The sequence below is a fragment of the Lactuca virosa genome, chromosome 2 (genome assembly GCF_052849685.1).
Source record: "Lactuca virosa cultivar CGN04683 chromosome 2, Lactuca_virosa_CGN04683_v6, whole genome shotgun sequence".
Classification (NCBI taxonomy): Eukaryota; Viridiplantae; Streptophyta; class Magnoliopsida; order Asterales; family Asteraceae; genus Lactuca; species Lactuca virosa.
The window spans coordinates 172,025,762-172,053,302 of record NC_136427.1 but is presented as its reverse complement, the minus strand read 5'-3'; positions in this window follow the sequence as shown (position 1 = coordinate 172,053,302).

The following is a 27,541-nucleotide window of genomic DNA, read 5'->3' as shown; positions in this document are numbered from 1 at the left end:
CAACCATATAGGCGGCTTACCTCGAAGAAAAGAATTTATCAACCCTAATGAAGAGAATATATAAACCTAATGAAATGAATATCTTTGACCCGCGAAGGGAATATCTTTGATCCGCGAAAGGAATATCTTTGACCCGCGAAGGGGATATCTTTAACCAGTGAGAGTAATGTTTACAAAGCGTATTTAATTAAAAATTTTGTTTTTTGTTTAAACGTTGTATGGTATTTAATTTGCGGTGTTTAAACTTGTTAATCTTTGGTTTATTAGTTGGATATATATATATATATATATATATATATATATATATATATATATATATATATATATATATATATATATATATATAAAAATTAAAATGGATATCCATCCTAATAACCTTATCTTTTTTAAAATTATTTTAGGAGAAATCTACATGTTCTTAAATATTTGCAAATAATCATAAATTTTAAAAATTAAGTTTTTCAAATACCTTTTTTTTATTTTCAAAATGTTTTTTCTCTCGTATTCTTATCTATCATCTTCTTCACAAATCTTTGTTTTTAATGAAGAACTAAGATGCCAACGGCATCCCAGTTCCTATACCGAAAAGTTTGAAAATAGATTTAGATGTTTTAGTTATGTTAGTGAAGTATATAAGATAAGTAGATAAACCATATAAAAAGTTGTAGAATAATTTACTACATTATAACATTAGTTTGGATATTAGATATGAACTAGCTTTTTGCCCGGCACAGTAGGTATAAAATACACATGAAGCCAACAGCCAAGTTCCAGTGAGGATGCGCATAGGAGATTAGGAAATTATTTATAGACAATAGGTATAAAATACACAAGAAGCCAACGACCAAGTTCCACTACGAAGTGTATAGGAGATTAGACACAAAAAAAAGGAACATGGAATCTACAAACTAGCTAAAGCCAGACAACGACCAAGTTCTACTGAATGATGAGGATATTAAAAATAAGTGAGGTAGATATTTCCAATCCCTATATAATTATATAGTCGTTTATTCGCAAGAGACACGGGTGTAAAAAGCTTTCCTGGGACGCCCCAGACGGAAGATCATGTTTCTTGCTTAAGGATCAGTGGCAGCGAGGAAGTGAAGAGGGCTTTGCCACTTTGGTGAAGATAGGTAGGAACAAATTCTTAGGCTCGGATCAACATCCTATTATGGCATGGAAGTCTCTCGGGGAGGACGGAGTTAGGTGGCTGAAAAGTTATTTAACATATCCTAGAGTCCGTAAAGATGCCTAAGGAATAGAGATCAAGTATCATGATACCAATCTATAAGAGCAAAGGTGATGCCCAAAGTTATAGAAACTATAGACAAATAAAGTTTTTTTTGAAAGAGATATAAAGAGATAAAGTTACTAAGTCATACCATGAAATTATAGGAGGAAATTCTAGAGGCTATGTAGTGTAATGTCACGATTGTTACTGAAAACCAATTTGGTTTCATACCCGGGAGATAGACGACTGAGGCAATCCACCTCCTTAAACATCTTATGGAGAAGTACAAAGAGAGAAATATGGATATCCATATAGTGTTTATCGACCTAGAGAAGGTGTATGATAGTATTTAACGAGAGGCAGTTCGGAGGAACTTGGAGGCTAGAGGGGTACCTAGGGCATATGCCATGGCTATTCACGATATGTATTACCAGTCTACAACATGTGTGAGGACCCTAGTTGGAGACACATAGTCATTACTGGTTGAAATCAGGTTTCATCATGGCTTCACTATCATCCCATACATCTTTTCCTTGATCTTGAACAAGATGTATCATGAGATCTAGGTGGAAGTTCCTTGGTATATGTTTTTTTATGATGACATTTTGTTGCTCGTCGAGTTGAGGGCTAAGTTGAATGCTCGATTGGATACATGGAGAGTGACTTTAGAAGAGAAAGGGTTACATATCAATACTAGACAACAAATATTATCTTTGGTGTAATTTTAGTAGGAGAAGAATGCCGAATGACTACATGTAAGTTTAGGGGAGCAAACTCTTAACCCAAAGGAGAGTTTCAAGTATCTAGGATCCATAATACATAAGGAAGGGGGAGTAGAGGTAGACGTAAACCATCGCATGAAGTCCGGTTGTTTATATAAAATAAATAAAAATTAGAGGGATGGAAATAGCAGATAAAACTACAAAAAAGGCTATATAAAAAAAGTTTAAGGGTAGGAAATATCAAATGAAACTATAATGGGTAAAAAATTGAAAAACAAAATTAGAAGATTGGATATGACAAGTAAAACTATAACCAACGTTAGTAATTAATACATATTTAATGTTTTTTTTCAAAAATGACATAAAAACCCTTAAGTTTTCCAAAAAAAATATCGGTTTTACCCTTGTTAGTGTTTTGGGGTTAATAAAGCCTGGCATTTTCATTAAAGGGTTCATTTAATGGGTTTGAGTATGTAAACAAGTGGTAATCAGTGATCTATAGCTATGTGGCATTTAACAGATGAGTTGGCAAACGAGGTAATTACTTTACGTTCATTTACATGGAGAAGCGAACCCATCACTTTACCATCACCTTTCACGTAAACGTACACCTTCACTCATAAACGCTTTGAAATCAAAAACATTCATCTCAAAGTAAGGGGGTTTTTAAGAAGATCAGGGTTCAATTTCATGGTAAAAGTGTTCTAAAAGGTGCAATTTGAGGTTATCAGAGAGTCGATTTCACTGTTTAAGTTGTTATAGTTCATCAGTAAATTTAGTTTGTCTTTTTTCTTCCTGAGAGGTGAATTTAATGTGTGTGGTTTTTCAAGTTGTTGTGATGGATTTGGATTCAACAGACAAAGGCAACACAATCCCATTTTTTTGGTTTACACGAGCCTTTCTCTGGTCTTAATGAGATGGATTTTGAGCTTCATGGAATCTACATGGATCATGAACCAGAGCAAGAGTTCGTTACTCAACTGGACAAGTGTAAGGGCATACTTCTTAATGTGATATTGACTGATGAAAATCTTAGAAACTCTAGTATGGCTGATAAAGTAAGAACACAAGTGTATCATGTGAATGGTTGGCAAAGTGATGAAGATGAGCAAGAACATGTGAAAAACAAGTAAATAATACATGATCCAAACACAAGATAGGACAAAATGGAACCAAATCTTGGTGACATTTTTTAGATTGTTACACAGCTAAAGTTTTGTATCCAAACTATGTTGTCCACAACGGGTATCAGTTTTACTTTGAAAAGTGTGATAGTAATAGAATAGTTGCAAGATGTGGGAAGAGGAATTAGAACAATGCTTGTCCTTTTAGACTGTATGCCTCTTGGATGTTCAATGAAAGATATTTTCAAATCAAGAGTTTAGAAGCTACTCATGTTTGTGGTAGGAAGTTTAAATTTGGCTCTATGGTTACTGATGGGTTTTGAGCACTACAACATTCCTATGGTGTAAATGCAACCTAATGCTTTGGATATAGGTTTTTCTCAAGTTATACATGCAAATAATAATCCAAATCATAAACCCTAAGACTAGCATGCTATGTTCGAAATTCATAACATAAACAAGATTTGAAGAATACCTTTCACTTGTAGCTAGTCGATCTTGACCTTCAAGAGCTTAGCACCTCAAATGTTGCACCTCAAATGAGTCACAAACACCAAGTAAAAATGGAAGAATATGAGAGAGAGGTGAGAGGCTCAAAATCGGCTAGGGTTCTCTATGAATGCATGGTTGCCGATTTTGGAGCCATGAGGTTCCTTTTATAGTTGAAGCTCCTAGGGTTTTCAACTTGGAAACTCTAATTCCCTTGCTTAGGCCCTAAGCAACATATGGACCTCTACATGAAAGCCTTTGGACGAAATCTTTATGGACTCTCATAGAGTTTTCGTCCACCACTTATCAATATGGTCCATTAGCCCAAACTACAACTATCACTGATTTACATAATCAGTCCCCGTTATTTTAATCAGTCTCTTTTGATCACTAAAATAATTTCAAATTAATTCTTGATCAATACTAATTAAATAATATGATTTCTCAATTAATATATTATTCTTATAATATATTAATAAATCATAATCAACCTCTTTCTCCATAATTCATCCTATCAAATTGTTATGGTGAAGGCAACCCAAAAGGACCATGCTACTATTGGATCAAGTACATACCAATTATAGTTATGGGCTTAGACATCTAATCCAACAATATCCCACTTGGATAAGTCTAATAACTATAACTGCAAGTACGACTTCAAAATCCGATTTAGCAATCGTAGCTCTCAAAAGTCGTTGTCGAACTCTGATCTTATCAGTAACGCGTCCTTTAGATAGGGGATCGTATATTCCTCCATTCTACAAGATATTGTGTGGACATGAGACATGGATTATAATTATTCTCTCTGTCCATGTGTTGTTTCCCGATTTCCGATTTATGACAACTGACTCAGACTACAATTGAACACATCAACTTAGTCCAGGCTTAGCCAAGCGCTTAGAGTGTCATCACTAAATCATCGAGGGGCCCACAGATATCGCTTTTATCCCATTTAGGGTAAAAGGAATGGATAAACTTCGACTCATATGCTTGTACTATTCACTCATCAAATCACACACAACAATACGTTTTATAACATCAAGTTACTGATGCGTTTACATATTATCAATGTGCAACCAACTTATAAACAACAACTCATATGTATCCGTTTCAAGAATATAAGATATTATCGTCTCACAATCACTCGTGATAAAATCCATGAAGTGATGCAAATGAGCGTGGGTTTAATCCAATACTCAAATCCTTATTTCATGAGTACTCATGAATACTGCTGCAAACATTTGCTATGTCTAACCACTTAGACAATCTACAGTCGGATTCATGACAGTCTTACCTCATTACTTACTTCCAAAGTATGATTGATTGTGGATGTTTGAATGATCTTATCATTCGGGAAGTAAACATGTGAAGTGAAACACAAGAAGAATCTAATCCAATATGGTCTCAAACTTTTGAATATAAATAAAAACACTTATTATTTAATCACCATATTAATTAGACCTTATTCATTGTATAATGTTTCAACTAATCAACTTAACACTTAAATTAAAACAAAAGTCATCCTATGCTCCAAGCATGCACACTATGTTTATCTGTGGTCCTTCCTTTGTGAAAAAAATCAATTGAGCACATATCCAATGATGCTCATTACATAACTCCCTATCCTTATCACAAGTGTAAGAATAAAAAATTATTACCATTACTAGAATCTTGTAAGATCTAAACTTATATGCAATGTTCCTTTTGTAATGTCAAGGCACCAAAGTCACATAGACTTTGCCAATGATATTACAAAGCATTCCACTGGAGATTTGTTACTAAAACAATTCCATGGAAGTGAAGTCTCACATTCAAAGCACATTCCTTTGAACATCCATATTGCATTAAAGTTTCTAACTTACACATAGATTTTTAATATCCACTCCCATAACGGAAACATTTCCACATTGCCATATGACTATCCATTCTAAACAGAATCCTATCTATTCATAATTATATCAAAATGGTCCATCCATTACTATACTTCCAACTGTTCCAAGCAACTAATATTTGGTAAACCTTGGATTGTCCTTGATAGTTGTTTAATAATTTTAGTCATATCAAGTTATGGTCCTTTTTTCCCTCTTAACGCGCTAGGCATTTGGAAAAATCAGAACAGGCAAATATTATAGCATATGCAATCGATCCTTTACCCGAAGCATATGGGATACGATTCATAATGTCTCACGTAAAAACATGATACTTGACCAGTCTCTTACTATAATATTTCCATATATAGAATTTCCAATGTTGAAACATTTCAACATTACATTCATATATTCTCATGACTAAGTTCCATTAAAATCTTAATCTAAGCTTTTAGATTCAAAATGAAGTATAAATATTCTCTCCCTTAAGTCTTTCTATAGCAAAACAACTTTCAAATTCTGCAACTTTGCAAATTTAGAACTTTGTTTCCTATAAATAGCATTGCTAACTCGCAACACACTCATCATAATGATTATGCTCCCACTAGCATAATAATTATGTTTTTACTAGCATAACGATTATGCTCCCACTAGCTTTGACATGTATCCAAAAAATCAGCTGGACTTCCAGAAATCAATAATTATTGACTTTCTTACTAAATTTTAGATTTCTGATACGTGGCACTTCGATAAGTCTTTACCTAGACTTCTGAAGCTCATACACCTTTCATTAGATAGCTTATGTGTGTGTCTAAACCTTTTCAGAACTTATAGCGATAAGTCCCAAATGTTCAAACTAATTGCCATTTCTCACAATTCGACTATGAAAAGGGATGCCGTAATCATACTCGAATTTGAGAACGCAATTATCACAACTGCTAACTTTAATCCTTTAAAATCTACTAGTGAAAGCGTTTCCTCACAATCATTTTCATGAAGTGGAGAGAAACCTCTTACCACTTAGATTCTATGGTGTATGTGTTCCTATCCATGTGAATTTGTCATTTCCAACCACTATCATAAGACAAGGTTCATGACAAATTCAAACTCATATGGACTGAACATGCTTAATCTCAATTTCTTGCCATCTGGCAGCTCAAGGGCCTACCATTACTTCCGAGTTGTTGACCAGCTCATCCACACTGATCATGTACTTTCACTGATCAAGGTGCTTTTCCTTATGAAATGAGAACTCGTAGAACTCACACGCATAGTCAACTTAACTGGAATAGGCATAGAAACAAGAATATGTCAACACGATAGTTTGTTAACCTCAGGTCGTGTGCTAGTGATAACTAAAAGGTTTATTCTTGATTAGTTCTTGAAACTATTCAAGACCATTAAGATTCTCACTGACCTCTTGACATATAAGATTCTCTATCAAGCAACATTCCTTGACAAACAAATATTTAAGAGTTAATGTGAATTCTTATCAAGATAACACTTCATGTAATTGGTCTTAGTTGGTCTTTGTTTTAGCCAAAACATCACAACTGCCAATTTCAAATGTGCAAGAGTAAGAAACATTTCTACTCCACATTTAATGAGGCGTTATAAACCTACTTAGAATATGTTACTCAAGGTACAACTTGAAGTAACCAGAGTATAACACTTAAACTCGACTTTGGAACGAAGTATGATTCATCCTTTTGATTTAACCATTTCAATAATTCCCGGTTCCTCTTCTTAGTCATGCATATGGACTAAGGTGTCTTTAGAGGATAAATTGTGACATGGTTCCATAATCATTAGGACGATCATAAAACACGATACTAAAGTACTCCCCTTTCCTTTCAGATTGGAGAAACCTTTATCTTTCTGCCAAATTCGATTCTTCTTATTCGTTCTGTTATACTTTGAAACTTTTTAAGGTATTAGAATTATACTTAATCTTGTAAGCATAACCATATTTACTGAACCATTAGTAAATCATGACGAATAGCCTTTATCATCCTTTGTGGTGGATCTGACCAGTGCATATCAATGTGTACTAGATCCTTTAGTCTTTCACTTGACTCACATACATATGTGAACAAGGAATTAGTCTTAATTTCCCAAGGATCAAAATTCTCATTCATCACACAATTCATATCGCATGATTCCAAGTCTCTGTCCAGTTGAAACTTGGGTGATGAGAATCTCTCCTTATTTGGTAAATTATGACACTACCACAAATGATATAACTAAGAATCAAATCCATTTTCAACATTGCTAACAAAAGAAATATAAACACCAATTTTCATAAATTCCATTGCAAGGAAACATAAATAAAATAAACAATTCATTTTATTGATAACGTGTGGAAAACTTGTCCTTACAATGCAAATTCAAATAAAAACTATGTTACTAAATATTTCTAAGCAATATATCATATCTCCAAGTAGCAGCTCAAAAATCCGATCATCGAACCATGTGATTGAAATCCATCTCTTCACGATCAGACTCAACTTACTTCTTTTTTTAAGCTTCCTTCCTTTTCTTCGATCCTACAAAAACATCAAAATGCAATCTTATCACATCATGTATTAACAATCTATAAATAGGAATTTAATAGAGTTAGACAGTGGATATACCTGAAGTAGAGTCATACAATTTGACTTTACCATCCTTGCGATCTTTCAGGTAGACACGGCAGCTTCGCATCCAGTGCCCCTTCTCTTGGCAATAGAAACAAGTGGATTCTTTGGGAATGACACATGGGACTATCTCAGACTTTGCCTTTCTCTTAGGATCAAACTTTTCGACCATGGCCGATTTCTCTCCCTTAGGAGGAGAAACCATTTCTGGACTATCACCTTTGCCATCACCAATGTCCATGGAAATTTGGGAGATTGATCCTTCAGACTATTTTGCTCGACCAGTGCTCTTTAGCATTTCTGCTTCAGCAACAATAAGCAATTATGTTGGATCAATAAGGGTCACGTCGCGATCTTTCATATAGTATTCCTTAACAAACTGACCATATGAATCAGGAAGTGACTAAAGAACCAAGTCAACAGCCACCTCCTTTGGGAAAACGACACCCAACATTCCCATTCTTTCAAAGTGCGACTTAATGCTTAGAACATGTGCACATACAGAGTTTCCATCTTTATTTTTGCATGCCAATAGGTCTTGAGTGATCTTGAACTTTTCAAGTCGACGAAAATGTGGGCCAGGGAGAATCACTGGAGGAGGTGGAGGAAGAGAAATATGATTTCCAGTTCCACCTTTGCACAAGGAAGGGATTGATCTTTCACCTTGATCGACACTTAGAACATCATCTTCATAAGGAAAGCCTTTTCCAAAGGATTGAGGAAGACCATAGTTGTCAGAACTAGACATCTACAAAAAGGGTAGAAATTCAAGTTAGTTGATTTAATCCTTAATATAACACCCAAATGAAATATTAAGGCGAGGACCCAACACAATAATTCACAACTTGGAAGAGGGATGTCGTAATCCAGTTGTAAATTATTTGAAGGTAGGTAAACGACGATTTACCAATTCCACCACGAAAACGAAATTTTAAACGAATTAGGTTTTAAATGAAATTCCTAGATCTTTTGAGATTCATTGAAATTTTCAATGACATGTTTAATCTCGATTATGTCGTTCAAGTTTGTGACTGGGATACCGAGGATCACAAACAAGGTGTAAATAACCATGCAAATTGGCTTGGTACTCTTGATGTCATTTATCACCTAATCAATGTGCCGGTTAACCACACACGCTCCATTGATCAACGATAATTTACGAGAAACCCGTTGCCATCCTTCATTAGTCCACATTAGTGTGTCGGTTAACCACACACGCTCCACTAACTGACCAATAAGGTGTAATGTGCAATTTCATGGGTTAGCATGGCGGTGGGTAAGAGTGGATACCCAATGGCGGTCATTTTATAGGTCGCTTCCTTAAACACCCATTATAGACCAGCTTCATGAATGAGGCCTACTAACGGCAAGACTGACCTTTTCTTATACATATATATATATATATATATATATATATATATATATATATATATATATATATATATATATATATAATTAAACTTTTAATATTATATTAGTATAAGGTTGTATTTTAAACTTTTAAAATACTAGAGTTTTAGAATTTAATATTTCGTAATTAAAAACTTTTAATCAAATTTCAAATTCCAAAACTTGAGGGCAAATTTTAAAATTTTTAAAACTTCTAGATCAAATTTACAACAATTAAATTAATCATATAATTTTATCTTTATCATAAATTTGACCTAATCTAATTTTACTTTGTAAGAAAATTCAAATCAAATTTTACAAATAATTAATTTATCACATAATCTTGTAATTATCTTAATTAGATAATTAGATGAGAATATCCATTACCATATTACAAAATTCGAATTTAATTAGTAAAAACAAATTATGGTAATTATCCAAATCTAATTTAGGCCAAAAATCCGAAAATCTTCCAACAGACCTGATGCCACGTTGTGACAGGCCATGCCACGTCGTGAAGCCCAACACGTCGTGTTCAACTATGAACACGTCGTGTTCATCAGGCAGAAACCAGAATCGAAAATTTGTACCAGCTTTGAAAACATTACAAATGCATCATATAATAGAAAAACAACCTGGGCTCTGATACCACTGATGGGTTTTGAGCACTACAACATTTCTATGGTGTACATACAACCCTAATGCTTTGGATCTAGGTTTTTCTCAAGTTATACATGCAAATAATAATCCAAAGCATAAACCCTAAGACTAGCATTCTATTTTCGAAATTCATAACATAAACAAGATTAGAAGAATACCTTTCACTTGTAGCTAGTCAATCTTGACCTTCAAGAGCTTAGTGCCTCAAATGTTGCACCTCTAATGAGTCACAAACACTAAGTAGCAATGGAAGAATATGAGAGAGAGGTGAGAGGCTCAAAATCGACTAGGGTTCTCTATGAATGCATGGGTGCCAATTTTGGAGCCATGGGTTTCCTTTTATAGTTGAGGCTCCTAGGGTTTTCAACTTGGAAGCCCTAATTCCCTTGCTTTTTTTAAGCAACATATGGACCTCCACATGAAAGGCTTTGGACGAAATCTTTATGGACTATCATAGAGTTTTCGTCTACCACTTATTAATATGGTCCATTAGCCCAAACTATAGCTATCACTGATTTACATAATCAGTCCCCGTTATTTTAATCAGTCTCTTTTGATCACTAAAATAATTCCAAATTAATTCTTGATCAATACTAATTAAATAATATGATTTCTCAATTAATATATTATTCTTATAATATATTAATAAATCATAATCAACCTCTTTCTCCATAATACATTCTATCAAATTGCTATGGTGAAGGCAACCCAAAAGGACCATGCTACTCTCGGATCAAGTACATACCAATTATAGTTATGGGCTTAGACATCTAATCCAACACACACTACATAAGTGAAATTGCAAATAAACCTAAGGTGAAGCTTAAAAAGATGATTACTGACATCAAACAAAGGCTTGGGTGTGATGTGTCTATGTGCCAATGTCTTAGGGTAAAGAAATGAGCCAAGGAGCTAATTGAAGGTAAATTGACTGAATATTATGCAAGAAAATGGGATTATGCATAAGATTTGTTAATACCTAATCCAGGCTCTACATGTAAGGTGTGTGTAACTGTCAATCCAGATGGAAAAAACTATTTTCATAGGTTTTATATTGGTTTCAAAGCTATAAGTGAAGGATGGAAAAGAGGGTGTAGAATAGTCATTGGTTTGGATGGGTGTTTTTTGAAGGGATTGGTAAAGGGGAGTTGTTGACATCTATAGGTAGAGATGTCAATAATTAGGTCTACCTAGTTGCGTGGGTTGTTATGGATGTTGAGAATAAGCCTAATGGACATGGTTTCTTGAGCTTCTAAGGGATGATTTAGAGCTTGATGGTGGAAGAGGTTTGGTAGTGATATCAGATCAACACAAGGTATAAGTGTACATACTTGTCCTCTATTTATATGCTTAATAATCCTATATTAAAATAATTAAATCTTCGTTTTGTAGGGTCTACATAAATCCATAAAGATATACTACCTCATGTTGAGCACATGCAATGTGTTAGACACATTTATGCCAATTTTAGGAAGGCTTTAACAGGGTTGAAGTATAAGAAGTTGTTTTGGGCTAACTCAATGATTTGTATGGAAGGTGACTTTAAGAGGCATATGGAAAGCATTAAGAGTTTGAGCCCTTCTGCATATGAATATTTGATGTCAAAACAACCAAAAACGTGGTGTAGAGCCTTTTTTAGATCAGGTTATGCTTATGAAGCAATTAAGAATGAGATCTCAAAGTGCTTCAACTCAATAATATTGGATGCTAGGAAAAAGCCTTTGATCACCATGCTTGAAGATATACACATTTATATCATGCATAGGGTTTCTCACATGAATGAGGAAAGTGAAAGATGGAATTCTAATGTTTGTCCAGTAGTGTTGAGGATAATGAATCTCTTTGAAATGATTATGAGGTACCATTTTAAGCATTATAACACTTATCGTAATAATTACAATGATTTTTACTAACTGTATAACTGATTGTATGTTTTCGTTGATAATTCATAGTCAAGGGCATGTGTTTGAGGTCAGAAGAGGGTGTGACGGTTACAGGGTGGAATTAGATGCTTTGACTTGTTCCTATAGGTTGTGGGATTTGTTTGGGATCCCTTGTGTGCATGAAAATGCAACAATAAGTTTTATCCATGAAACACTTAATTGATACATCAATGCATACTTTTCTAAAGACAAATTCAGGAAATGTTACTTAAAAACATAGAACCTGTTAATGGCAACAATCTTTGGGCCCAGACTGATTACATTAAGCCCTTGCCTATAATTTATAGGAGGATGCGTGGTAGGCCTATTACTAATAGAAAGAGGCATGCCAGTGAGAATGAGAGCAAGTTTTCAACAACAAAAGTGAAGGTTTTAAGAATTGTAAGATGTAGCAAGTGTTTGGAATATGGTCATAACCATAGAGCATGTAAGAATGAGAGAAAACAATATGTGCCTCCCCTACCAAAGAAGACAGGAAGGACAAGAAAATCTCATTCCTTCATCAACTACATTTGTCCCTAACCAACCACCAGTTACTACAGTCCCTAATCAACCAAATTCCCCAAGTCAACCTTCATGCTCTATCACAATGAGGAGGAGTCCAAGAAACCATCCCATTCCCCAATCAATTGCTACTGTCCCCCAACTAACAACCAGGTTCTAAAAGAGTGAGGAGGAGTGGCCTTGATGTAGATAGGAAGAAGTTGTGCACAAGGATAGGTGGTGGGAGGATTGGTACTGCAAAACCTAGGAATGATACTTCAGATGTAGGCACTCAAGAAAGTGTGGTTCAACAATTTGTTAATCAAGAAGTTCCTAATGCAATTACTAATCAAGAAGTTCCAATTGTCGTTAGTAGTTAAGAATGTGTAGTGGAAGAATTCCCTAATGAGGGTGATAATGTCATGCAAGAAGGTGTTAATATTGTAGAAGAAAATATGGTGCAGGAAGTTCCTATAGTTCCTATTCAAGATGATCATATGATGCAAGCATGTGTTACTACTACTCAAACAAGTGTGTTATAGGAAGTTCCTCATGTGGGTGAAAATATGATGCAAGATAGTGATACTTTTGGGTAAGGATGAGCTTTAGCACCGTCGGAACCGGAACCGGACCGGAACCGTAACCGAAATTGGTAATAACGTCCGGTTACCGGTTCTCCATTTTTATGAAAACCGGTCCCGGTTTGACATTTTTTAAAATGCGCATAGCTCACTCATATGCAGTCGAAATTACTTGATTTTTTTCCAACATGTAATTTGGTATTTGTAGTTCATTTTAGACTATACAAACGTATATTTTGGTTAGATATTGAATAATATACATGCCCCGAAAGAAAGAATATTGATGTTGCGTTTTTTCTATTTCAGCACTTTTTTTGTTTTTTTTTAATTTGTCCCATTTTTTTAAATATGCATAACTCATTCATATGAAGTCGAAATTACTTAATTTTTTTTCCATAATGTAATTTAGTGTTTATACTTCATTTTAGACTGTACAAACACATATTTTGGTTAGATATTGAATCAACTATAGACCACGGAACATAGCATATCAATGATGTGTATTTTCTGTTTCAGCATTTTGTTTTTGTTCTTTTGTAATCTGTCCCGTTTTTAAAATGCACATAACCCACTCATATGAAGTCGAAATTACTTGATACGTTTTTCAGCATGTAATTTAATGTTTGTACTTCAATTTAGAATGTAAAAAGTCATATTTTGGTTAAATAGTTGAATCGGTTATAGACTTCGGAAGATAGCATATCATCTACAACATTTCAGCCGGTTCTAGTTTGAAAAATAACCGAAAACCCGGGACCGGAACCGGCGCTAGAACCGGCGGTCCGATTCCCAGTTCTTATAATATAGGAAAACGGTCCGGTTCTAAAGCTCATCCCTACTTTTAGGAAAAAGGATCCAGTATTGGTAGGGATCTTAAATCAATTAATGATGAAACTGAACAAGGTATTGATGCAATTTTACAAGGGGTTAACTTACAAAACAACACACGGTCAAATCCTACCCAGGGTGAAAATGTAATGCAATATAATGAGGTGATTGATTTTAATGAGGACAAAGAGGGGGATCTTATCCCATAGAATATACAATTGGTCCTTGAAGACATTACAGATATGCTAGAAGCTAGATATAGCATTGTAGAAATAGAAGCTATGACAGGGGTACAATTGGAATTGGATGATTCCCCACAAGTTGAACTAGTAACACCTCTTTTCTTTTTTCAATAAACAATGGTTTTGTTCATTGTTGTGATCTAACTGCATTTTTTACACTAGGATGTGAATGATTTCATTGACAATCACCCATCTGATGATGATGTTGCTTTGGATGGTGATGGTGATGTTTATGCAGCTGATAATATTATTGATGTTAATGGTGATGATGGTGTAGCTGTTAATGATAGCGATGGAGATGTTAATGATGGTGTTGGAGATGTTGATGATAGTGTTGATGATGTTGATGATGGTGATGGAGTTGTTAATGTTGGTGTTGCAGATTTTCATGATTGTGATGGAGCTGAAGGTGATGATAATGATCAACAACTTGTTCTTGGAGATATTGAGGGAAATATGGGTGATGATGAAGGACATGGGGTTGTCATAATGGTTAGGAGAACAAGGATACCATCTGAGTAGATAACCAATATAAAGCTAAGGAAGGGTGTGTATAACAAAGATGGTGGTGGTTCTTCTTTTGCAAATCCAGTCACCCTGGAATAGTTTGTTAGGTAGAAAGGGAGGGGTGTAGTGGGGATGGTATAGGTTGCCACTTTTGTAAACTTTGTTTTTTGGAATTTTGGTACATGTACATTGGTACACCTATTGATTGCATCATACATCCAATTGTTCTTTTGTTACCATTTAGGTTGCCTCTTTTGTGCATTTTTTAGTCATTTTGGTACAAATTGATGGTTGCTACATATTGGTATTATGTAATTTAACTATATGTAATGGATACACCCCTTCTATGTTATGTTTAATCTTGTAGTTACTAAAATATCAATTGCTTGTGCAATGTACCATTTACTACAATTCAAACACCATGTTATGCAATATACTTTTAAAGCCATTTTATGCCATGTACTTGTAAAAAAAACCAATATGTACCAGGGGACCTATATACCAATGTACTTTTAAAACCCTTTATGCAATGTACTACTAACAAACCAATATGTACATAAAATTGCAATTACCATCCAAACATTACAAATACCATTGTAAGAGCATTTAGTAGTTACACATACCATTTTATGCAATGTAATCATATAGCCATCGAAACATTGTAATTACCATCTAAACATTACAAATTACCATCCTAATATTTAAACACTACTAGAAAACCAGTGTCATAACAATCAACTACCACTAAATCATGTACACTACTAAAACAAGCATGAACAATATAGCTACCAACAAAACAACAACCATCTTCATTAATGGCATCATTTGTCCCTATTATGTAAGCCCATTTGACTATGCCATCATATCTTGTTTTAGAACCCCTTGATCGTCAACCTATTTAAAAAAAAAAAAAAAAAAAAAAAAAAGAAAAAAAACTCACGCCCTCCTTCTACCTACATAATTAGGTCAGTGCATAATACGCTTAGTGCAGTCCCACTTGAAAAACTTAGGATGATGAAATAAATAAAAAGGAAAAATGATTGTTACCTTATAATTAGGGTACCCCCAAAATTTCTTGCATGGATTGTCTGGTGTGCATGAAACAAACACAGGGCATACATCTTAACACCCCCATTTCACTTCGACCTTCTTCTTGTATCGTGAATTCACATTCGAGCTTGATTTTGCAAAAGATGTCGCCATTTTGCATGGGAGAGAAATGTGGATGCGAGAAATGGTTATAAATCAGGGTCATGCGCAAACTACTAGTCCACGGGGGGGCATTTTCCAAGTCAAGTGAAGGTAACCAACTACAATATGTATAATCTGCTAAATGAGAAATTTGAACCATTTAATGAAAATGTCAGGCTTTATTAACCCTAAAACAACCCCAAAACACGTCCAAAGGTAAAACCTATATTTTTTGGAAAACTTAAGAGTTTTTATGTCATTTGCCCTTATATTTTTTGAATTGTATCATTTTAATATATATCTAACAAGAATAATTGGCTGAAACTTATAAACGCATTAGAACAACATAAAAAAATCAGAATTCAACCGAAAACAAAATGTTTGAATGTTGTTTTTAGTTTGAAAAAACAATTTACAAAATTACTTTATACTTGAAAGTTTGTTTTTAGTTTGAAAAGTAAATTTTCAAAATTGATTCTTGTTAGAACAGTCGAGATAGCAGTTAGTTGTAAATTTTCATACTTATGTTGATTTGTTTAAAATGTTCAAAAGAAGATATTTCGTAATATTATTTTACAAAATACGTTTATTGGAGTGATTGGGATTAGGGTTGTTCACTATTTAGATAAAACCGAATTGTCCAATTGGACAATTTGGATTGGACTATTTGGTTCGGATATTCGGATCTTTGGATTGGTTTTCAACAAAACTGAATTATTATTTTGGATTTCGGATTGGTTTTGGTTTATATAATAAGAACCGAATAGTCCAAAAAAACCGAATAAACATTTATTATCTATTTATTTATAATATATATCTATAGTCATTTATTAATTTTGTAATTTATTTTTTCAAATAGGTTCAAAACGTTTCACCCGATAAAAAAACATTAATATGCATTTTCTCTTAAGAGTTTTCTATCTATAAAATATTTAACTATAATATATCTTCTTAGTAGTTGTTTATAAATTTCAAATCACAACTAAATGATTTGTTTTCGCTTCTTGTGTAAAGTTGGGTAATATTATAATTATATGTCGTTTTAAAATGTTTCGGTTTTTGAAAACCGAATTATAAAAACCGATCCAACCGAATTGTAATTGGATCGGATCAGATCGGATTTGAATTAAGTTTGGATTATTTGGATACATGTTTTGAAAACCGAAATCAATTTGGATTCAATTGATTGGATTGGATCAAACCGATCCATCCAAACGAACACCCCTAATTGGGATGAATATCATTATAAAAGTTAAAAACATAAATAACAAGAGAAAAGAATACTTATAAATGATTAATGTTATTTATTTTAGGATAATATTTTAATATTTCAAATTATTCTAATAAATGAAAGATAAAACATATATAAAAATCCAAATTACATTTAATATTACCAAAACATAGTTTACACATGATACATACAAAACGATATAGTATTATTACTTGCATGGGGGCTTTGAGGGGTAAAGTGGGCAGCTGCATAAGGCCTAAATTTTTTCATTATATATTTTTATTTAAAAATTAAAAATTATAATAAAGATAAGGGTCTTTTTCTTATTGTTCGTCGACCTTTAAGAATATTTAATTTTTCAAGACCGACCCTGATTACTTATACTTAATTATAATATTTTAAGATGATACATACAAAAGGACATAGTATTATTACTTGTACTTGATAATAAACTAAGTCAACGTTGCCGATTAAAAACAGTGTGGTTAAAATTTAAAACGGAGTTGGAGACTGTACCCTTTCCTTCCTTATCTTCCGATGAGAAAAAATATGAATTAAAAGACGACTTGACTTGTTAAAATATTTATTAATCTTTCGTCCAAGCAATTTTAATATTATATATAGTAAAATTACACAAATGGTCCCTATCGTATCGTTTAGTTTAGTGTAATATACGTGTTTGGTATATATATATATATATATATATATATATATAGAGTGGGTTCAATTGAGAAAATAAAAAAGGTTGAGAATGGGGGAATCATTCTCAGCCACTCATTTAATTAGCCTCTAAACATAAAGGACACGGTGGCAAACTTGTAAATATGATATAATAGCCTTCAATCACAAATACGTAAGTGTAGAGAATTAGATAACAGTTGAAATTCATTCGTTTTTTGCTCTTTCAATCCAACCTTCAATTCTGCTTGAATACGAACATATCTTCAACATCTACGATTAATTATACTCCCAGCATCATTAGAACAACATCATCGATAATCAACAAAAAATTCAATTCGTATCATTCATTCAACATCGTTCATCAAATAAAACATCGAAATTAAGGTTAGAAAAAGATCAAATCATTTTTTGTTTGAAAATTTTCATATATTTCTCTACCAATCTACTATTTTGTAAGATTTAAATAGTCAAAGTATCATATTTATCACATTTTTAAAAAAGTTAACTTGTATGCACTCCAACTGTTTGATGAAATGCATAAACTAAATTACCACGTTATATTCACATATGAATATGTTTTCTCACCTGAATCAATATGTGATTATTAAAACACAAAACAAATATGCAAGTCTGTATGTTATCCATATGTGAATAACATATAAAAATTATATATATTTCTGAAAACACCTTTAATATTCATATATGAATATACTGTGCAATATTCACATATGAATATACCAACTATTCATAAGTGAATATACGATCTAATATTCACAAGTGAATATACTATGTACTATTCTCATGTGATATACCATGTAATACTATATAATATTCACATATGAAAATATCATCTAATATTCATAAGTGAATATACCATCTAACATTCACAAGTGAATATACTATGTAATATTCACAAGTGAATGCATCGTCTAATATTTAAATATGAATATACTATGTTTAGTATATGCTATATTCATATATGAATGATACTTAAATTGTAAAAAAAATTAATCATAGTTTTTATTCATAAATGAATAACGAATGTACTGTAGTAAAAACCTAATTCATTTTTATTCACTTATGAATAACGATAGCTGAAAATATAAAAAAAAAATTTATTTTATCTTAAAACTATATCAATATGGATGTCTATTTGTAGAGAATAAAAAATCATGAATTTTGGTATATTTAAAATCATTTTTCGATAAAAATAGCTTCTTTAAAAATTAAAAAAAACGAAAAAACTATGTTTTTGTATATATTAAGGTAATGCTTAGCATAATTTAAGGAAACATGTTTTGTTGGAAAACACATTGGCTAAGAATGATTCCCCCATTCTCAACCTTTTTTTTTCTCAATTGAACCCTCCTCTATATATATATATATATATATATATATATAGGATAATGTTTATGGTTTTGTTTGTTCATGGTTTAGTTTTTGTTAGATTTTAAATGATTGTTGTACCTCTTTTTATTCCTTTTTGTTGTTTTATATAATTAATTTGTCAAATGAATGTTAATAAAAATAAATGGTTCCCCTTATATCCCTCTCCGTTTATTATATTCTTGCACCATCATCGGACTGTTGACTCTGCTTACCCTATTTCCCCGTTCCACCTTTGTAACACCTATTTTTCATCATATGTATTATTGCGTAAGAATAAGTAGGAACTAGTTGAAGAAAGTGATAGTTTACTCTGAAACGATTTCGCGGACATAATGATAGTCAAAATCAGAGTCAGTATGAGAAAATTATGGTTGTTTGAAGTTGAGATAAAAGTACGTTGATATTTCGGGAAAGTCAATGAAAGTCAAAGCCAAGGTAAATGGCGGTTCGTCGCGGCGTGACTTGGTTCTCACCGTGGCGCAGAGTTAAAGTGAGTCACTAGGACATGTGGCGATTGTACGTGATACGAGGCAACAACTAAGACACGCAACGATTTTTCGGATAAACATGTGGCCGCGTCGCGACCACATGCTTGTCGCGGCACGGTGGCCAGGAGTAGTATAAATATTTTCGATTTGTGTCATTTGGAAAGTTTTGGCACACGCGATCGGGAGAGAGACTCTGGAGGCATTTCCGGAGGCTTATTACCACATAGTTGTACTAGTGTACGAGGATACAAGGGTTAAGTTATGAGATGAGTCGAGGTATTTTATTCTCATTATGTTTACATAATAATTGTAGTGGGTTGCTAAACCTCAGGTGTGTTACGGGAATTGATAATATGGTGTTATTATGAACCTGGTGATTAGTTAAATGTTAATCTGGTTGGTAAGGTTTATACACCATAGTTTACCGGGATTGTCGATTGGGCTAACGACTTACATGATTAAGTCCTTAGGTAATTGTATTTGGAAACTTAATAGTTTGATGACAAATGATTACCAAGTCTAATTAGTGATCATGCAATCGATCATTGTGATTGATATAGTGGTAAGTTGAGACAAGTTCGAATGAACTTGATATATTGTACAAATAGGTCTGGACAAGTGATGAAGTGGAAAGAAGTGTAGAGATGGAGACCAGAATGATATGTTATCTAGATGTATGATTATTATTGTATTGTGTAATAATACAATATTATAATTGTTTCAAAATTATATGTTATATGATTAGAACCTATAGAATTATGTGTGGTTTAGAGTTAATGGTGAACTGGTACGATAGAACTTTATAGAAGGTTATTGCTACGTGGAACAATGAGTTGGCTTAGCTACATTGTAGATAAACCATGTTATATAGATTGAATAATTAATCTAGTTTCATTAAATGTGAGTAGTGGAATGTTGGTATAACAGTTTAATGGATACGAGTAATGGATAATTTATATAGTAGAATATGATGGTGGAATGTATACAAATAGTTTAGTTAATAACTATTGTATGGTATGAGAGAAGTTTTCCATTATATTAAGTATGACATTTTATGCCTGTTGTACGGTGGGATATTAGTGTACTGTTAGTGTACAAATATGTGTTAGACTAAAGTAGTTTTGTTAGTCGTAAGGTAGTGAGATAAGGTTGTATACCTTTGGTTGAATCATTGCAAGAACAATATTATTATGTGAGTTTATAGGTCTAAAATTAATGGTAGTCTAGGTGACTGTAATACCATGATTTGGAGAATGCAAGTCAATGGCGGACTTGGTGTATGTAACGCTATACTTGTAGATTAAGGTTAAAGAATTGCAAGTCAGTGGCGGACTTGGTGTCTATAACGTTATACTTGTACGTTTCTATTAAAGAGTGGTGGTAGTCTGGGTGACTGTAATACCATCATTTGAGGAATGCAAGTCAATGGCGGACTTGGTGTCTGTAACGCTATACTTGTAGATTGTTTAGAAAGAATTAGTGGTATCATTGGTGTTGTAATTACCACTGTGTGGGAATCGGTTGTTAGTGTTATGCTTAGTGTTGTAATTACCACTGTATTTTCTTTAATGCAAGTATAAATTGTAGTGGTATGCTTGGTGCTGGAAATACCACTATAATGGAATATTGTTAGTCATGATAGTCTTGGTGAATGTAATATTATGGACTAGTTATTAGTGGTGGTCTTAGTCACTGTAACGACACAAAAATGGGATCAGTTATTATTGGTGGTCTTAGTGATTGTAACACCATTGTATTGGAATTAGTCATTAGTGGTGGTCTTGGTGACTGTAACACCACGAGGATTAAGAATGTATAAATGCTTGTAGGTTAACATTGCATTATGATAGTAGCATTGGTGGTTGTAATGTTATATTGTTTATTATCATTGGAGAATTCTAAGTTAATAGTAGCCTCGATGGCCGAAATATTATACTCACGAAAGAATATATATTGTAGTGAAAGTTTGAATGGTTGTAATGCGAGTAAGAGAAATCTTGGTCGGATGAGTTTATGTCTGCAGGTGTAGCCACCACTCCCCATTGTACTTTAGGTATGGTGATCATCACTGAAATAGATTTTATGTCTGCAACTTGAAAATTCAAACCACCCTTGAAATCCATATACTCTAACAACCATCACCAAAATCGATTTGAGGTTTGAGAATCCATCACTGGTTTGGTTGTTTGGAAATGTTATTTTTCTGGAAGTAACTTCAGCCAATATATTTTGGTTTTGTAAACAAAAATGATGACTAACACATGCGAAACCCGCTCGGATTACAGATATGTCATTCATTAGGCCCCGTATGACATCGAGTCCAACCCGGTACACATATAAACATAAAGTCATGCTAACACATGCGAAAATCATAAAGACAATAGCATACAATACAGTCATCGGGCCTCGCCGGACATCGAGCCCCGCTCGGTATGCATACCAGCACATAACACATGCAAGAGTCACGCAGACATCTAGCATCCTAACATAATAATCATGGGCCGACATTGGTGCCTTCGACCCGCAAAACCCAATGAGGAAACTCATCTCAATCCGCTGATAATTAAATAATTGCTCGAGCCACTGAACCGGATAACCTCGCGCCAACTAACAATAAATACAATCTTAATCAATAATTATCCAAATAACCCAAAATCTGAGGCCCACTCCATAAACCAACTTCCTAAAGGGTAAAAGACCATTTTACACTTTTCTTACTTGTTCCATAACCATGGTCCAACCCAAATGCATAAAAGCCCAAAATGGCAACCCAAAGCCCAAAACAAAAGCAACAAAAGCCCATTATGGCCCAATAAACCGATTGGGTGTAACATTCTGATTCCCAGGTATGAGATTTATTACTCAAAAGGCAATTTTCCCTTGGAACTCGTCGATTTGATGGCCTCAACTCGACGTGTTGAAAGATTTTGGACCGCGCATCTTTTTGGATCAACTCGACGAGTTGGTGAGGAAAACTCGGCGAGTTGCCGGCTGAATGAGAAACCCTAAATTTTAGGGTTTGCACCCTATATAACATTCTTAAGTCCTTGAGGCTGATCTTTTATCATCCTCCAAACCCTAATATGGGCACTTGTAAACCCTAATCTTCATTCCACCATATTGTGTGAGTTAGTGTGTGGCTTTTTGGAGTAAAGAAGGAGAAGATTGAAGGAAGGAGGCAAGGATCTAGCAAGCTAAGCTCACATCTGTAGTTTGGCACTCTTTGGACCATTGTAAGTATTCTAGATCCGAATTTCTATCTATCTATGTAGCTAGATCTTGAGTTTGGTCCCTTTTTCCCCTTATTATTGGGTGTTGCAATGGATGGGCTTCATAAATTTTGCAATTTTATGAATCTCTAGGTCAAGGTGGCCTTGGAGTGGGTTAGATCTGATCCTTTTCCAAGTTTTGATGCCATGCATGGAGTTTAGGTCATATTTCCCCTTTTTGGCCCATTTTTGGTTCAATACATGCATTGGACATGCATTTCTATAAAGCACCCACCTTTGGGACATTTTTTAGGCTAGAATCTCTCTTGTATAAAGTTGGGTTCTAGATCTCAAGCATTTTGTGCTTAATGGTTAAGCCTTTGAGTTTTCAAGCCTTGTGGAAGGGTTTTTTGAGCATTTGGAGTAGTCCCGAAGGATAAAGTTTAAAACTTTATCCTTTTAGTCACATTTGGAGTTTAGATCTGAGACTTAGAGTCTCTGGAATCGAAGAATCAGTTGTATGTGTTAAGCTGGGGAAAACTCAGTGAGTTGTCCAGCCAACTCGGCGAGTTGGCTAGGGTTTTCCCCGACTTTATGAGTTCTGTAGAACTCGACAAGTCCAAGAGGTGCACTCGACGAGTTAGGTCAACATGGACTGTTGACCTTGATCGTTGACTTTGACTTTGACCATGGTTGACCAAGTTGGACTTTTGAGGGCATTTTGGGTATTTCGTGATTTTGATGGAATTGGTCACATGGTGGTTGTAGCCATTTGAGTCGGGAGCCGAGATTCGAAGTTAGATCTTATTAGTTCAGCTACTTGTGGGGCGAGTCTTCCTCACTATACTTTCGGGTCGAAGGCACCAAGGCTGGCCCATTGGTTTGATAACCTGATATTGTTGACATGCTGAGTGTGATGTAGATATGCATACTAGAATTGATATGCTAGCCTGGTAAATCTGTAGGATTACTTGTGATACTGTCTGTTTATCTGTATATTAAATTATATGTTATATGTCGACGTATTGTGTGGATTGGGTTGAGGTTGTACTACTTCTTGTTGTAGCCAACAAACCCTGGAGCACGCTAGACATAAGCTGTGGGCCGGGGAGCAAGCCAGACATATGTTGTGGGCTCAGGGGTAATCCAGTATGTTAAGATGTGGACCCATTACATGTTGTTATTATAGTTGTGCTATTTGTTATGTATGGGTATTTTGGAGGAACTCACTAAGCTTTGGGCTTACAGTGTTGGATTGTGTTTCAGGTACCTCAGAGGATCGCAGCAAGGCGAAGGCGTGATCGTGCACCTCCTCATGTTTTTTATTTTTACGATTCTGATGTGAAACTAATTTTGAAAACAATTTGTAAACAATGATGGTTTTGGGTATTTTAAAAAGTTTAAAATTTTTATGAATTTCATGAATGTTTATAAGTTGGTATCATAGCCTTGGTTTGAGTGAATTGGAGGAACACTCGTGTGAATCCAGTATCAAACTAAGGAAAAGATTTTCAAATGGTTTTCAAAATACTCAAGGAGGATGTGATGTGTACGATCAGCCAGAGCCAGTAAGTAGACCCCAAAATACCATACTATTATTTGATATTGTGATATGTTAGAACAGCATGCTAGTGATAGGCTAGGGGTCTTCAGGAATTGCATCATAGAATTGCCTGATTATATAATGCATGATAGACTAGGACCTTTCTTTTATAGAATTGACATCATTAGTGTAGTTGCTTAGTGTATGCATCAGGGTTATATATAACTAAGATCTTATAGCCTGAGAATGTTTGGTTTGGCCTTATTTCCTGTTCTTGTTTGATGAAGGGCTTAGGGTAGGATCAAATATTCGAAAGTCTATAGGGTCCAGTGTTATGTATGGCTAGCATACACGAGTGTTGCAGGGTTGGTGGAAGTTTCATGGTTGAGTCATGTGGGGTCATCCGGCTAGTCGTGAGATGTTTAGCCTTTCCTCTAGGGAGTGAGGATTGAGTGTTCGTCTTTGCTTATGAGTATTTTTAGGGCATCATGACGATCCTTGAGACAAATACGGGTAGGTGTGGAAAGTAGTATGGGTCCGTACTACTGAAAGCATAGGACCCGTATGCGTAGCAAGGAAGTCACCACCCCTAGGGCTTTGTTGGGAGTTGGTTCCCCGTTTTGATATGTGGGTTATCTGATATCTTCCTGGTGTATTTTCAGTATGGTGACTACTAGACGAGTTGAGATCGGATTCGGGTCGGGATCAGGAGCTGGCAATCAGGGTGGGCCAGCAGTGTCAGAGGACCGCTTCAGGGAGATCATTCGCAAGGAGGTGGTTGCTATTGTCCGGGGTCAGATCCCGGAGATGTTCGGGTCTATCAAGACCGCGATTATGGAGTTCTTTGATGATCGCTATGCAGCCATTGCTAAGGCGACTGCAAGTGTTGGGATGGGACGGGTCTTCTAGTATCGGGACTTCGACAATACGAAGCACCCGACTTTTGATGGAGTTCAGGACCCGATCATAGCCATGAGGTGGCTATTTGATGTGGAGGGATGTTTCTTTTGGATTAGGTGTCTAAGCCCATAACTATAATTGGTATGTACTTAACCCGAGAGTAGCATGGTCCATTTAGGTTGCATATCACCAGGACAATTTGATAGGATGGACTTTTGAGAAGAGGTTATTTATGATTTATTAATATATTATAAGTTCTAATATATTAATATGAAATCATATTATTTAATTAGTATTGATCAAGAATTAATTTGGAATTAATTTTGTGATCAAAAGAGACTAATTAAATATATGGGGATTGATTTGGTAAATCAATGATTCTTATAGTGTGGGCCAATTGTTATTTAGGATGGGCTAAACCAATATGGTAGTCCATGGAGGTTTAACCCATGGATCCTAGGTAATATGAAAGGTCATGGGCATTAGGGTTTACATGGATGTAACCCTAATCTTGCCACACTATATAAGAAGCCCCTTAGCATCCAAAATGACACACTAGTGATCCTTGGAGTTCCATGAGCCGATTTTGGCTGCAAGAATATTCTCTCAAAAGTTATCCTTTGTCCAAAGGTGTGTTGTGATTCCATTTGAGGTGCAACACTTGGGGCACTAAGTTCTTAAAGGCCAAACTCAAGAATTTCTACAAGCTACAACAAAGAGGTAACTCTATAACTCAATTCCATGTTGTTTATGTCAATTGTATGGTAGTTGTAGGCTTAATGCTTTGGAAACAATATTGCATGTATAATTAGAGAAAACATAGATCCAACGCATTTAGGGTTGAATGTGCACCATAGGATGTTGTAGTATACTAAAACCCAACAGTTTCTTCACTTCTTCATGCCCTGCTGACCAGAAGGTCAGGTGTACGAACCTTCTGAGGTCCGGAGCGAAGGATTGGTGGAGGCTCGCTACTAGTTCTTATTCTGTTGAGCATAGGGCTACTGTGACTTGGGAGCAGTTTTCTGAGATGTTCCGCTCCCGATATGTTCCGCTGGTGGAGCGGGAGAGGTTAGCGCAGGAGTATTTGGATTTGAGACAGGGTTCTGAGACGGTGACGGAGATCACCAAGATGTTCACGGAGAGGGCTATGTTCTACCCTGAGTTTGCTGCATCTGAGCAGGCTCAGGTGACTCGTTACTTGAGCATGCTCAAGACGGAGATCAGTAAGTTTGTTTCTACTCAGCTCTACAATTCATTGTTGGATATGCAGGAGGCCGCCAGACCGCATGAGACTGAGATTTCTGCAGACGAGAGAGCAGAGGCTGGCCCCGGCGCAGTCGCAGCCTGCGCCAAAGCGGTTTAAGACCGCTGATGTCAGATCTGGGGCCGAAAGGGCCGCACTTGCGGGAAGTGCGGCAATGCGCATGAGGGTACTTATCGGTTATCATCTGGGTGCCACAATTGTGGCCGGCAAGGTCACATGGCGAGGGATTGCCGCCAGCAGGCCCCAACACTCAGATCTAGGATTTTTTTATCATTGCGACCAAGTTGGCCATGTGAAGGCCAACTGTCCATCGCTTACTGCCAGGCTGGCGCAGGCTCCATCACCGACTACTTTGAGGATCACTGACGGGAGTCAGGGCAGGGCGGAGCCCCTGAGGGCTCAAGGTCGCGCTTTCCAGCTCACTGCCGAGGAGGCCAGGACAGCACCAGATGTTGTGACTGGTATGTTTCCATCCCTTATCTTATTGCTTATGTTTTTTTATGCTCATTTGTTTGTACCTTTGGTAGGTACATTTCTAGTGAACTCATTGCTTGCTTTAGTGTTGTTTGACTCGGATGTGAGTCGGTCCTTTCTTTCTCGGTCTTTTTGTAAGGAGTTTGCTTAGACCATAGAGGAGTTGGAGTGTCCGTTGCGAGTTTCTATCGCCAACGAACACGGGGTTTCTGCTTCTTCGGTTTATCAGGGTTGCGTTTTGGAGATCTTCGGGGTATCCTTTCCGATCGATTTGATTCCTATTCCCATGGGGGATGTATGTGTGATTGTGGGTATGGATTGGCACAGCTGTTTCGGTGCCATGATCGACTGCGAGGGTTAGCACGTGGTAGTTCGGACCCCAAGTGGGGGAGAACTGGTTGTTTATGGAGAGGGCATCAGGTTCGATTCAGGGTTTTGTTCGGCAGTCAGGGCTCGGCAGTATAT